We start from the raw sequence: 14,894 nt of genomic DNA on the forward strand, positions 1-14,894 counted from the left end.
GTAAACAACAAAGAATGCTTAAAATATATATTTTTATATACTTTGTTACGTACCTGTGACACATGACAGTGGTACACTTGTCACGTGACTGGGGTTGAAGCTATACTGGACATAAGGTAATGGTCTTGTGATGGTGGAGTGACGTCATTTTCCCGCCAGTAGAGGTCATGTGACAGGTTTTTTAAAAAAAGAAATATTTATTTATTTATTTTTAAAAGGGTATAAAAGGAGGACCCCTCCCTGTGAGGAGGGGCAGTTCGTGGTTGGATTTGCCATATTGGCTTCATGCCACTGCGTGATTTAATGTGATGATGCAGTTTAGTTGAAAGATGAAGTTTTATCTAATGCCTAAAGTTTAAAAGGTCATTGCCAGTTGTTTCTTTACAATACTGCTAGTTGAGAATCAGTGGAGAGTGAAGGTCGGAGTTTGGGCGTTAAAGATCGAAGAGAATCGATTTCGACGATGAAACAGGTTCGACCTTGTTTGATCCTTGTTCGGAAGGAATTCGTTGACTGTTCTTGTGTTAATCCCTACGAAATAGTAGAAAGGATTGAGGACAGTGTTTTAAAGGAAAGGTCAGTGCCTTTAAACCGTTTTGTTTCATAAATTCTTCATGGGAAAAAGTTCGATTTTGGGAACTGAAGCAACACAACATGAAAGAGAATTTAAATTGTCTTAAAAAGTCTCTCCCTTAAATGGACTGTGAGCATTTTGAACTTTTGGCAATATTACTTTAAAGAACAGTTTTTGCAACATCGCTTTAAGAACTGTGTAAGCTGCCGCACAGCAGCTGATTTCCGGTTACGTTAGTGATTTGTTTACTTTTGGGGGGGGGGTTTGTTTTCAATGTTTAAAAAATATGTTATTTGTTATAAAAACCCTTGCCTAACTCATATTTATTGTTGCCTGAATCCATAACAACTTACATACTTAATACAAGTACAATATTACTCAAATGCTACTGCAATATTAAATACATAACAATTGTAATCTACAAATTGTTGCTGCTGGATGATTCTTGGTGATCTTAATTTGTTTCGGAAATTTTTAAAAGCAAAGAGTATACACATCTTTCTGTAATTGGTTCTTGGACTTCTTGACAGAACAATGCGAGTCAGTCCAAGTCAGCAGCAAAATCTCAACCTCCATCTCCCTGAACACTGGGGCCTTCAGGACTGTGTGCTCAACCCACTGCTGCTCACGACTGCACTGCTCAAACCACATCACCAGGTTCACTGATGATACTGCAGATCATACTATAGCCTCATCAACAATGAGGTGCTAGAGAGGCTTGTCGAATGGTGTGAGAACAACAGCCTGAGTCTCAATGTGGACAGGACAAAAGAGATGATTGTGAACTTAAGAAAGGTAGAAGTTGACCACGCTCCATTGCACATCAATGGCTCTGACATGCAGAGAGTGAAGAGTGCAAAGTTTCTTTGTGTGCACATAATGGCTTTCTAACCTGGACCCGACACTTACACATTAATCAGGAAGATTGAGTTGTGTAAGGCCCCCTGCCCTCGTACTAACAACTTCCTACAGGAGAACTATCAAGAATGTCCCATCTGGCTGCATCATTGAATGCAATGGAAGCCGCATCAGAGAGCAAGATCCTACAGAGGATAGTAAAAACTAGTAAGAGGATCACTGGGTTCTCCTTCCCCCCCCCCCACTCCATTTGTGGCATTTTCTGGGAGCATTGTTGAGTATCTGTACCACCCCATTCCACAGTCTCTTTGACCCACTATCATCAGGAAGGAGGTACAGAACATCAGAACCAGGACTGCCAGATTGATTAACAACTTCATCCCTCAGGCTGTGAGATTAATGAATACCCTGCCATCATCAAGGTCTTGTCACTAGGACAACAAGCTGTTTACTGTTTCAAATCAAATTAAGTTTAATTATTATTCAACCATACGTCATGGATACAGCTGAAAGAATCAGCGTTCCTCTGAGGCCAAGGTGCAAAGTAGACACAACACATTCTAATTTGCTAATTTGCAAGAGAAAAACAGTCATGCAAAAAAAAAACACATATAGCCCAAAATTTTGAGTGATGTCCCCAAATTGATGGTACACTTTCCAGCAATCCAGCCTGTCATTCCACCAATCGAACACCGGAGGCCAGCACTAATGGGAGAGACCAGCCCTCAACCAAGCACGGACACCATGCTAAACTGCCTCGCGGGCCTCCTCTCCTGGACTGCAACATCAGGCAACCCCATGGCTTGAGGCCCAGTCCTCACTACAACTGAGGCTGCACAGCTGTCCCTCCACCTGTCGCATCACCAGATAAGGAAAGCAGGCCTTCAACATCTTACATTATCAAAGTCCAAGAGAAATGTCCATGACAATCACCCATGGTTACATTGCACGCTGACTTCATGCACCAACTCCAATGCCTTTGAGTAGCAGGAAGCAACACAGTCTGCATCCAGGTCAGCTCCTCTGAACCCAATTTGGCTCCTCCAACACACCAGCTGGCTCCTTCTCTGACATGCCGGTTGGCACCTCTGACACCCCGTTCAGCTATTCTGATAAACGAGTAGCTTATTGATGAGGTATCCAAAGTACCCGGAGTCCAGAATTGTCTTATGATTATAAAAAACACATTTAACACAGGAAAAAAATACACCTTTGGCTCCCAAGAAGCCATTACATCTGCATGCACTGCAAACTTACCGGAGGGTTTATAGCTCACCTGTGCTGCTCACTACGTGCATTTTGAATTGTATTTTATTGATGTGTTTATGGTAATATTTCAGTTTACGCACTGTGTGTGATAAGTTTTCTGAGTGCACCATGGTTCAGAGGAATGTTGTTTTGTTTGGCTGTATATATTTGCAGTCAGATGACAATGCACTTAAACTTGATATATTTTCATATTTTCAGCACATGTAGAAAGCAGTATGAAGCAAAATAGAAAAAGCTTGATCATTAGCACTGTGGGATTTTCCAATATAGTTGAATCATATTAGCCATTTTTCCACTGGATTCCTTTTTCCAGTACTCTGTCTTTATTGTCTGGATAATTTCCTCTTTCCAAACCCATTTCTTTTAAAACTTTTTTCTAGGACTTTTTTCTATAGAGTATAGATACTCCGGAAAAAAAGATCTGACTCATTTTGTGTGTTGCTACCTCTTATATAATTTTGCATGCTCTTGGTAGTGATTACTAGAAGATTGTTAGTAGGGGCTGAGCATTGTATGTGTTACTATATCTGATCTGACATATTGAATGAATTTGCCTGTGATAATTTTACTATACAACATCATGCCTAAATACATTTATGTTGGTGACAAAAAGTTTGAATTTATTAGCTACAAAGAATATAAAGAAAGCAAATGGTCTATCTATTTAAACTCTGTATTAAGCAAATATTGTTACAAGTCCCAGGAGCAGAAAACTGTCCCACTCTCTGATACAGACTCTTTTTCCTTTTACACCAAAATAGACACCCAAGACTAGATTAATTCAGTAATAGGTATTCACAAAAACAACTCGATATATCAGGGCTTAGGTCCTTTATCCCTAATACTAATATCAAAATACTAATTTAGCAGATGAGGGAGAAAGATGTGTTACATTTGTCTCCTATAATTTTTGAAGTTTTTTCTGCTGTTCCAACATGCCATGTTCCAAATCATCATGACAAGTTGGTGGGAACAGCTATATGCTTGAGATTGTTGAATGATCAACTAGATGCCTCACACCTAAACTCTGAATGAGTATCTTTATTGGTCGGATTGTCATGTACATGTTCAAAGATTCGAAGTACATTTAATATCAAACTACAGTCAGCCCTCTTGATCCGTGAGGGATTGGTTCAGGGACCCCTTGGGGATACCAAAAATGTGGATGCTCAAGTCCCTTATTTAACCTTTAGGACACAGTGGAACCCTGGATCTTATTTAACCTGTCTCAGAGCGGTGGTCTTTAGGACCCGGCAGAGCTCTGAATCTGCAGTGTTTCTGTTCATGAAAATAATCATGATCACAATTGAAAATATAGTGGAAATAATAAAGCAATTGGAAAGAGGTGAAATACCATCAGTCATTGGAAAAGCGTTAGGCTACAGTCAGTCAACGATCGGAACAATTTTAAAGAATAAAGTGAGAAAGGCCCTGCCCCGATGAAAGCTACAATTATTACTAAGCAATGCAATGGTTTAATTATTGAAATACATACATTTCTTAAGTGTTTTATAAGCATAGAAGGGTAAAATATATACTATTTTCTAAGACAAATGTTTGACTAACTGACGCTAAATAATACTGGATGTACCTATTCTGACTTACTTAGTAAGAGAACTTAGTTTTTTTTCAATCCTGATCCACGATAACCTATGCATGTCCTCCCGTATACTTTAAATCATCTCTAGATTACTTATAATAGCTAATACAATGTAAATGCTATGTAAAATAGTTGTTATACTGCATTGTTTAGGGAATAATGACAAGTAAAAGAAGGTCATGCTCAAACAACAAGAACTGGAAGAGCACTTCTGGGTTTTCTCGATTCGCGGTTGGTTGAATTCGCGACTGTACGTTTACAGAATACAGTTCTGAGATTTGTCCTCCTGCATGCAGTCATGAAACAAAGAAACACAGAAATGCCACAGTATCCATTCAAGAAAATATCAAAACATCCAACATGTGAAAAAAACAGTGAAAAGAGGGAACAGCACATAGAATATCAAGCATCAAACCAGCAGTACTCAGTTTAGTTCAGTTCAATGCAGCCATACAGGCTGCAGGACCATTCTTTGCTGGAACACGCCAGTGCTCATCAATTACCCTGTTCAAACTGCTCAGAATCCAGGAACACATGCACCATGAACCTCGAAGTCCCTCAAAACAAGTCAACAGTCTCACTGATCAATTCTGGCAATGTGGATCCTGAAACTTCTGAACTTCCCTTTGACAGCACAGTGAGAGGGCGAGGAAGACCAGTCAAACTCAGGCAGACTGCACCAAATATCCGTCTATCCTCCGCTCTCGTCCTTGTCGACCTCAACCTTGCTTGATGTCGCAATCAGAATGTAACAATGAAGTCAATCATGGGCTCATGCCCTTGACACCTCAAGTGGAGAGAAGCAATGGAGTCCAGCATCAGCTTGTGCTCCATCTTCAGGCTACCAGATATCCAGGCCACGCACTCCACTACCATCCTCATTGAACTCCCTCGGAGACAGCAAAGTGTTAGTGCATTTTGGGATCAATTGAGCGATCTATCAGAATGTAAATCACGGATTCTAATTGCATACGGCTTAGTAGTAGAATCATATTTGAAAGAAATAGTAAAAGAAGTTGGTTTGTGAACTGTCAGCAGGACGTCACCATTGGTTTGGTTGTTTGCTGGTGCCATCTTGTTAGAGATTCATAATAATCTGAAACTTTTCTCTGCATGACTATTTTTATTGTAGATCCATGTTGTTGTTAGTGTGGTTGTAAAATGGATATTCATTTATTTAATTCTTTTATTAAGAATATTTAGGGCCTCTGCAACTTCTGCACTTGCTTCCCACAGGGTCCAAGGGATCACTTTGTCAGGCCCTGGTGATTTATGCATATGCTTCAGGACAGCGCCTCCTCCTCCGTAATCTGTATAGGCTCCACAACTTAACTGCTGCTTTGCCTCACTTCTCTTGACTCTGTGTCATCTCCCTAGAAAATACAGGTGCAAAATATCCATTTAAAATCTCTCCCATGTCTTTTGGCTCCAAGCATAGATTGCCGTTCTGTTCTTCCGGAGGACCAATTCAGTCCCTTGTAGTCCTTTTGTTCTTAACATCTGTAGAAGCCCCTAGGATTCCCCTTCATATTGTCTGCTAGGGCAATGTCATGCCTTTTTTTAAACCCCTTGATTTCATTCTTAAGTGTTTTCTTGCAGTTCTTATACTCAAGTGCCTCATTTGTTCCTACCTGCCTATACCTGATATGCACTTCCTTTTTTTCTTAACCAGGTGTGGTGAACTACATATACCTGTCTGGACACGCCCCCCCCCCCCCCCCCGCTGACTGCTCCTGTGGCTCCTCCCACAGACCCCGGTATAAAGGCGATTGGAGACACAGCCCCGGCCTCAGTCTCCAGGATGCAGTGTGGTGGTCAATTGCTGCTTGTTCTTTCTTCCAGCCAATAAAAGCCTATATCTCGCCTCACGTCTCCAAGAGTTATTGATGGTGCATCACCAGGGCCTCAATATCTCTTGAAAATCAAGGTTTCCCAAACGATTTCCAGCATCTGCATATCTTCTCTTGTTTGTGATTGGTTCCCTAAACCTGTTGTATTTACCTTTTATTCTGACTGGCACACACATTCAAGCTTTGCATTCTCAAAATTTCACTTTTAAAGGCCTCCCACTTACCAGGCACACCTTTGCCAGAAAACAGCCTGTCTGAATTCATACTTGCCAGGTCATTTCTGTTACCATCAAAATTGGCCTTTTTCCAATTTAGAATCTCAACCGATGGGCCAGATCTATTTTTCCATATTTACTTTGAAACTAATGCTATTTTGATCATGAGTTGCAAAGCGTTCCACTACACAAACTTTTGTCACCTGCTTGTCCCAATTTCTACTAGATCAAGTATTGCACTCTTTCTAGTAGGGACTTCTGTGTACTGTGTAAGGAAACTTTTCTGAACACATTTAACAGATTCTTTTCCATCCAGCCTATTTACAGTATGGGAGACAGTCCATATGTGGAAAGTTAAAATCACCTACAATCACAACCTTATGTTTCTTGCAAAAGTCTGTAATTTCTGTACAAGTTTGCTCCTCTAAGTTACACGGACTGTTGGGTGGTCTATAAAATAATCCCAATAATGTGGTTATACCTTTCTTATTTCTCAGTTCTACTAATAAAGCCTCATTAGATGAGCTCTCCAGTCTGAGCACTGCTGTGACTTTTTCCCTGACTAGTAACGCCTCCTCTCTCCCTTTATTCCCTCCTGCTCTATTAGGTATAAACCATCCCTTTTGTACAGGTCCCACCTTCCCTGGAAGAGAGCCCAATGATTCAAACTTTTGAAGCCCTCCTTCGCCACAGGTAGCAATCTTGAGATCACAACCCTGGAGGTCCTGCCCTTTAATTTAGCTCCTAACTCCCTTAATTCACTTTGCAGAACCTCATGATTGGTATCTACATGGACCACGACCTCTGGCTGTGCACCCTCTCACTTAAGAATGCTGAAGTCTTGATCCAAGATATCCCAGACCCTGGCACCCGGGAAGCAACATACCATCCGGAAATCTCATTTTCGTCCACAGAACCTCATTTCTGTTCCCGTAACATATTACCTATCACTTGCTTCTTCCACCCCTTCTTTCTGAGTCACAGAGCCAGACTCAGTGCCAGAGACCTGACCACTCTTACTTTCTTTCCTCTGCTTAGTTACCCGTTGTTCATGGGGTTGGCCACCAGGGTACTCTGCGCTGGCTGTTTAACGCCTTTTCCTTTCCTGACTGTCACCCAGTTTCCTGAGTCCTGCAGCTGGGGTGTAACTACCTCTCTATATTTCCTATCTATTATCCCCCAGCTTCCCAAATGATCTGGAGTTTATCCAGTAACTCCTTAATATGGATTGTTAGAAGCAGCAGCTGGTTGCATTTCTCACAGGTGTGGTTGTCAGGGCCACTAGAGGTCTCCCTCTCCTTCCCACATCAGTATTCAACTATCCTGCCGGGCCTCCCTATTGGTCCAACAGTACAAGTATAAAGAACATGAAATAAACTGGAGGAAGAAAACCTATGTACAGCTTTTTCACCTTCTGTTACTCAAGCTTCCTCTCCCTGAAGCTGAAAAGAGCTAAAGCCTCAAAATCCCCACTCTAACCCTGTCCACTTCAACAATGGCTACTCTGCGTGCTCCTGCCTTATTAATTTACACTTGCCAATCAATCCCGTTTGTTATTTTGCACTTCTCAAAACACCAAACTATCACTGATTAATGCCTTATGTACTCATTTGGCAAACCTGAATGAGCTGTCTCTTCTCAAGCTCTGGATCGCAGATTGGTTGCTGTTCAAAACCATCTAATATATAGTTTTCATCATTGTGGTGAACTACATATACCTGTCTGGACATGCCTCTCTGCTGACTGCTCCTGTGGCTCCTCCCACAGACCCCGGTATGAAGGCAATTGGAGGCACTGCTCCCCCCTCAGTCTCCAGGATGTTGTGTGGTCGTTTCTTGCAGCTAATAAAAGCCTATCGTTCGCCTCCCGTCTCCGAGAGTTATTGATGGTGCATCACTCATCCTTCCTTTTCAACATTTCAACTTAAATTGGCTCTTCAAAAATATAAAATAAATAAAGTTAAAATAAAATATTTGATTCAATTGACAGTTTTGAAATTCAATTTTTTTGTATGTTATAAAATAATTTGTTTGATAATCTTGCAAAGAAATAAATAATCTGTATGTTAATTAAGTGAGGAGTAAAATATTCAAGAAATTTGTATGTCAGGTAAGTAAAATAAGGCAGGTTTTACAATTTATCCAAAGCTTAACACTTTTAATGGCCTTTAGGTGCTCAGATAGACACAAGAACTACTGCAGTAGCCCAGTCTTTGTGTCCTAGAAGTCGGCACATGAAGTTGCACGGCATCACAAAAGGACACACGGCCTTACGGGACAGTAAGAATTCTCATTTGAACGGCCCAGTTTTGCAAAACTTTAACAAACAGTAAAAGCAACTCATTCTCCTATGCATTGATCAAAAAGCAATTGTAGATAACAAATAATGGAGAACGATGTAGATATCTGTGTCACAGAAATGAGAACATGCAACTTCAGGTTTGGATGCTGAATGACTGCAAGGAACAGGGCTGCCCGATCGTTGCCAGCTACACAGTATGAGTGTCTGCAGACAGGAAGATGCCAATCGCATCTGATCTAGCAGCAGGTCTAATAGCTACTGTAATTTCAAAATAAAGATTAGTGTGCCGTAAATGATATTTTGGAGATATTCAAAACAACTGTAATGTGATATGAAAATATCTGTGATTTGTACCGGTGACAAAGTCACAGGTACTGCTAATACTACTGTGATTTGTTGCCTACATTTATAATTGAAGAAACTACAACTTCAGTTAAAGGTTAGTGTTGCAAGGACAGGGCTGCGGATGAACCCAAGTGCAGACACAGGCGCGGAGGCAGAGTCAGGAGGCGTTCTTGATGTAGCGAGTGTGGAATTGGTATCCAGGAGCAATGCTAGACTTAGAACTGGCAGTCCTAAGAACCATGAAACAAGATTACTCACACCGGAGTTGACCAACAAACTGGCAGCTCCTTGTTTTTATACTGCGTTTGCTGATGGAAAGCAGGTGTGTGTAGTTAGTGGAACCTGGGAATGATTGGAACTAAATGAGGGGATTGAGGCCCAATTCCTGAGGTAAATAGCCAGGTGGGGGATTGCCAGATTGGACCATGACAGTTAGCAAGTATAAAGACGCAAGTTTTTTCCCCATCCAAGTTCATGGACCCCCTGGAATCACTCCGCTGGCCCCAAGGGGTCTGTGGACCCCAGGTTAAGAACCACTGATGTATTATGATTTGGTAAATTTTTTTATTATACCACTAGGAGGAAACGTTGGATAGTTTAGCAATGAAAATTAACAGCTGAAGTTCTTAGTAGACAAGAATGCGATGACTTTCATCTCAGCCCCTAAATGACCAATTGCAGTACTGAAGCACTGGATTGGTTTGGTTTCTCAAATCGTACTAATAATAAGCTCCTCTGATCCAGTCAATTATTCTTTGCTTTTTAAACCTATCTGTATTTTTCTTCTTAATAATAATGTAAAATGAATTTATTAAATAAAGTTGGGTCAGAAGTTTAATTGTTTCATGTTCCTTTAATCTAATATCACTTAGTTTATATTTAATCTTGTCTTGCCCTGTGCAACATATTGTGAAATTCTCTGGTTCCTGGAAAAATAATATTCCATGATTGTTTTCTTAAATGCAGAGTATACATAAATTTCATCTGAAACTATGGTACAATAAATGTGCAGTTGGTGTCTTTTAAACACTGAAATTTTACCCGTCTCTTGCAGCTCATTGCATATAACCATCACTCTTTGTGGAAGAGATTGTCTCTTGGGTTCTTTTAAAGTCTTTGTCATCTCATGTAAACCTATGCTGTCTGGTTTTATATTCTCCTATCTTTGGACAAAGACTGTGCATCTTATCCATGTCCTTCATGAATCTATATAGCTCTGTATGGTCACCCCCAGTCTGCTTCACCCCAGGAGAAAACAGTCCCAGCATATCTCATCTCTACTTCTATCTCAAGCCCTCCACTCTCAGCAATATCCTTGTAAGTCATTTTCTTTTGCACTTGCTCCAACTGAAGTGCATCGTTCCTATAGTATGAATGTGGCTTCATCATGGCAGTAGAGGAGGCCATGGACTGACACATTGGCCATGCCATTAGGTTGGAGGCTACCCAAATGGAATATAGGGTACTGCTGCTCCAAACTGAGTGTCGCCTCATCACAGCAGTAGGGGAAGGCGTGCGCAGGTTGGAGGAGCAGCACCTTATATTCCATCTGGTTACCCACTAACCCATATATGTCAAACTCAAGGTCCGCGGGCCAAATCCGGCCCGCGAGATAATATCTAATTAGTATTAAAGCTGGCCCCAGTAATCGAAGCACCTACGGCGTATTATATGGCTAATGCTGAGTTTATTCAGGTACCAGGTTTTCAGGGTTTTTAGAGTTTATTCGGTTTCCCTGGTTTATTTCCTGAATATCATTAATGAATAATTTTTTTCTCTATTAGAGCTGGCCCGCCGGTGTATTGCATGCGCCACTAATACTACAAATCCCACAATGCACTGCCAGTGCATTGCTTGTGCTTGCCTTACGTCTACATTTGTGTTTGCTAAAGCTTGATTTCAAACTGTTTATTAATGGAAAAGGTATGGCTCCCAAAACAAAGCCGAAATAGCATCGTTTCTTTCTCGTTGCCTACTTTCTTGTAATCTACGTCTGTAAGTTAATACCAATCATAAAAAGAATGCTTGCTAGGCAATCTGCTTCGTAAAAAACGAAATTCGGAAAGTGAAATAATTTTAGATATAGCAGAGACTGAGACACAGGAGAGCAGGTTGAAAAAATGAACGCATCGAAAGCTGTGGGAGCACGCACGCGCGCACAACTGATCCGGCCTGCATGAAGTCGCATTTTTCTCAATCCGGCCCGTGACCTAAAATGAGTTTGACACCTCTGCACTAACCTGATGGCATGAACACTGATTTCTCAAACTTCCAGTAACTGCCCCCTTCACCATTTCCATTTCCGTTTCCCTTTCTCACTTATCTTCTTACCTGCCCATCACTTCCCTCTGGTGCTCCTCTTTCTTCCATGATCGTCTACTGTTTCCTATCAGATTCCCCCTTTTCCGGCTCTTCATCTCTTTCACCCATCAGCTTCCCAGATCTTTACTTCGACCCTCCCCTCACCCATTTTCATCTATCGCCTACCATCTTGTACTCTTCCCCTCCCCCTGCCTTTTTGTTCTAACTTCTCATTTTTTTCCCAGCCCGATAAAGGGACTTGGTCTGAAACATCGACTGCTTACTGTTTTGCATAAATGCTGCCTGGCCTGATGAGTTCCTCCGGCATTTTGTGCGTGTTTCTTGGATTTTCAGTATCCGCAGTTTTTCCCCATCCACTTACTTTCAGTCTTGTTCCCAGCCAGTGGGGCTGACCATTTGATCTTTCTCTAATCTTTTGGGCACTTTGGCAGCCCTTTCTGCAATGATGGTTTTCAGATGGCACCTATAAAAAGCCGGACAGTCAGTAGTGTCCCTGTTGACAGATAATGGCGGTAGGAGAGGACACATGGTAGATTGTGAGAGATGTGAAGAGTCTGTTTATATAAAGCATTTTGGCAGAGAGCCAAAATTATTAATAGATAGCTTTTGATTTAAGTATTTTCAATAATATATGGGATCTCCATATTGACACTGCTCCTTTGACTGTCAGTTGTAATTTTGAATGCAAGAACAATTCTTGTAAACTCACAGCCATGGGTAACCATACGTAAATCTATAAGATGGCATTTGGGATTAATGAGTGTAAAAAGTCACAAGCTGCAATGCTATTCTAACAGCTCAAAATATCAGGAAGTTATACCAACCTCAGCTCCTAAAAGAAAATATTGTAGCGCCTCATTTCCTAGCGTATCCGAACCGACTCACAATTAGATAGCCTACGGGGGTTTGCGAGCACAGAGCTTTGGAGCCTCTTCGCCATGGGGGGCCGGTTGACAGAGGCTTAAAAGTGAGGCTGAAGTTTTCGAATAAAGTTTTTCCTTCGACTGCAGCTACCGACTCCGTGTCGTAATTTTAGCGCTGCTTGTAGCACGCCGCTACAATTGGTGACCCCGACGGTCCAAACGATTTTTGGACCAGAAATGACCGACGCCGCCTCTGTTCATGCGGTTTCGTTGAAACTGCCGGGTTTCTGGACACAGCGCCCGAACCTATGGTTCCAGCAAGCCGAAGCCCAATTCCACGTTCGCCGGATCACCTCAGAAGACTCCCGCTACTACTACGTGGTGGGCTCCCTCGACCAGGACACAGCGGCCCAGGTCGCGGAGTTCGTACAGTCGCCCCCGGCAGACGGCAAGTACACGGAATTCAAAGCCCTGCTCCTCAGGACTTTCGGACTCTCACGGCACGAGCGGGCTGCCCGTTTACTGCACCTGGATGGCTTGGGCGACAGACCTCCATCGGCTTTAATGAATGAGATGTTGTCTCTGGCCGAGGGACACACAGGCCTCATGTTTGAGCAGGCATTCCTGGAGCAGCTGCCCGAGGACATACGCCTGCTGCTGTCCGACGCGGATTTCAGTGACCCCCGGAAGGTGGCAGCCCGGGCGGACTTGCTGTGGAACGCCAAAAAGGTGAGCGGGGCGTCCATCGCGCAGATCTCCCAGCCACGCTCCCGGCAGCAAACCAGTCCAGGCCCGGCCGCAGAGCCCACTAACCCCCGGCCCAATGACCACTGGTGCTTCTACCACCAGCGGTGGGGCGCAGAAGCCCGCCATTGTCGCCCGCCCTGCAAGTTCCCGGGAAACGCCAGGGCCAGCCGCCGCTGATGGCTACGGCGGCTGGCCATCGGGATAGCCTCCTGTATGTGTGGGATAGAAGGTCGGGACGCCGGTTTTTGGTCGATACTGGGGCTGAGGTCAGCGTTTTACCTCCGACAAGTTACGACACTCGCAGCAGGGCACCGGGTCCCCCCTGAGGGCCGTGAATGGCAGCACAGTAAGGACCTATGGCACCCGTCAGGTGCAGCTACAGTTCGGCTCCAGCCAGTTCACGTGGGACTTCACACTGGCCGCCGTAGCCCAACCGCTTCTGGGTGCGGATTTTTTGCGAGCTCACAGCCTGCTGGTCGACCTGCCCAGGAAGAGACTGGTACACGCCGAGACCTTTCAGACGTTCTCCCTGGGCGCGGCCCAGTTGCCAGCCCCTCACCTCGGCTCCATCACGCTGTCCGACAACGACTTCACCAGGGTCCTGGCGGATTTCCCATCGGTTCTGGCACCGCAGTTCACAGCGGCCATGCCCCGACACGGCGTACAGCACCACATCCCGACCCAGGGACCACCCCTCCATGCCCGTGCTCGGCGGCTTCCCCCGGACAAGCTCCGACTGGCGAAGGAGGAGTTCCAGAGAATGGAGGAATTGGGGATCATCCGGCGGTCCGACAGCCCCTGGGCTTCCCCCCTGCACATGGTGCCCAAAGCGACGGGGGGCTGGAGACCGTGCGGCGACTACCGCAGGCTGAACGAGGCTACCACACCGGACCGTTACCCTGTGCCGCACATTCAGGACTTTGCGGCAAACCTGCACGGCGCCCGGATCTTCTCCAAGATAGATCTCGTCCGGGGATACCATCAAATCCCGATGCATCCTGACGACGTCCCCAAAACGGCTCTCATCACCCCGTTTGGCCTCTTCGAGTTCCTCCGCATGCCGTTCGGCCTGAAGAATGCCGCACAGACGTTCCAGCGGTTAATGGACGCGGTGGGACGGGACCTGGACTTCGCGTTCATCTATTTGGATGACATCCTCATAGCCAGCGGCAGTCGTCAGGAGCATCTGTCCCACCTCCGTCAACTCTGCGCCCGACTGAGTGAGTACGGTCTTACAATCAACCCTGCCAAATGCCAGTTCGGACTTGATACCATTGACTTCCTGGGCCACAGGATTACTAAAGACGGGGCAGCCCCTCTGCCCGCTAAGGTAGATGCGGTCCGCCACTTCCCCCGACCCACCACGATCAAAGGCCTTCAGGAATTCGTAGGTATGGTCAATTTCTACCGCCGCTTCCTCCCTTCAGCTGCCCGGATCATGCGCCCCCTGTTCGCCCTGATGTCGGGTCCGAGCAAGGACATTACCTGGGACGAGGAGTCCGCCGCCGCTTTCGTTCAAACGAAGGAAGCTTTGGCTGACGCCGCAATGCTAGTACGCCCCTACCGCCCTCACAGTGGACGCATCTAACACGGCAGTCGGTGGGGTGCTGGAGCAGCTCATCGCAGGTCGCTGGCAACCCCTGGCGTTTTTCAGCAAACACCTGCGGCCACCCGAGCTCAAGTACAGTGCTTTCGACCGGGAACTGTTGGCGCTCTACCTGGCAATCCGGCATTTCAGGTACTTCCTAGAAGGTCGGCCCTTCACCGCGTTCACGGACCACAAACCGCTTACCTTTGCGTTTACGAAAGCATCCGACCCCTGGTCATCCCGCCAGCAACGCCACCTGTCCTACATCTCGGAATACACGACGGATGTCCGGCACGTCTCGGGTAAGGACAATGTCGTGGCGGATGCGCTCTCTCGCCCTACCGTTCATGCCCTTTCCCAAG

At 44.7% G+C, this 14,894-nt stretch overlaps 1 long non-coding RNA gene across 1 annotated transcript; it reads right to left on the reverse strand.

The window, feature by feature from the left end:
• Nucleotides 1-1,701: 1,701 nt before the first annotated feature.
• Nucleotides 1,702-12,079, reverse strand: LOC132386445 (uncharacterized). The gene is made up of 3 exons (XR_009509539.1): nucleotides 11,598-12,079; nucleotides 8,085-8,300; nucleotides 1,702-5,674 (listed from the first exon to the last, which is right to left on the reverse strand). It is a non-coding gene; the product is annotated as an uncharacterized LOC132386445 (long non-coding RNA).
• Between the last annotated feature and the right edge of the window lie 2,815 nt (nucleotides 12,080-14,894).

Source organism: Hypanus sabinus, chromosome 2 (genome assembly GCF_030144855.1).
Source record: "Hypanus sabinus isolate sHypSab1 chromosome 2, sHypSab1.hap1, whole genome shotgun sequence".
Lineage (NCBI taxonomy): Eukaryota > Metazoa > Chordata > Chondrichthyes > Myliobatiformes > Dasyatidae > Hypanus > Hypanus sabinus.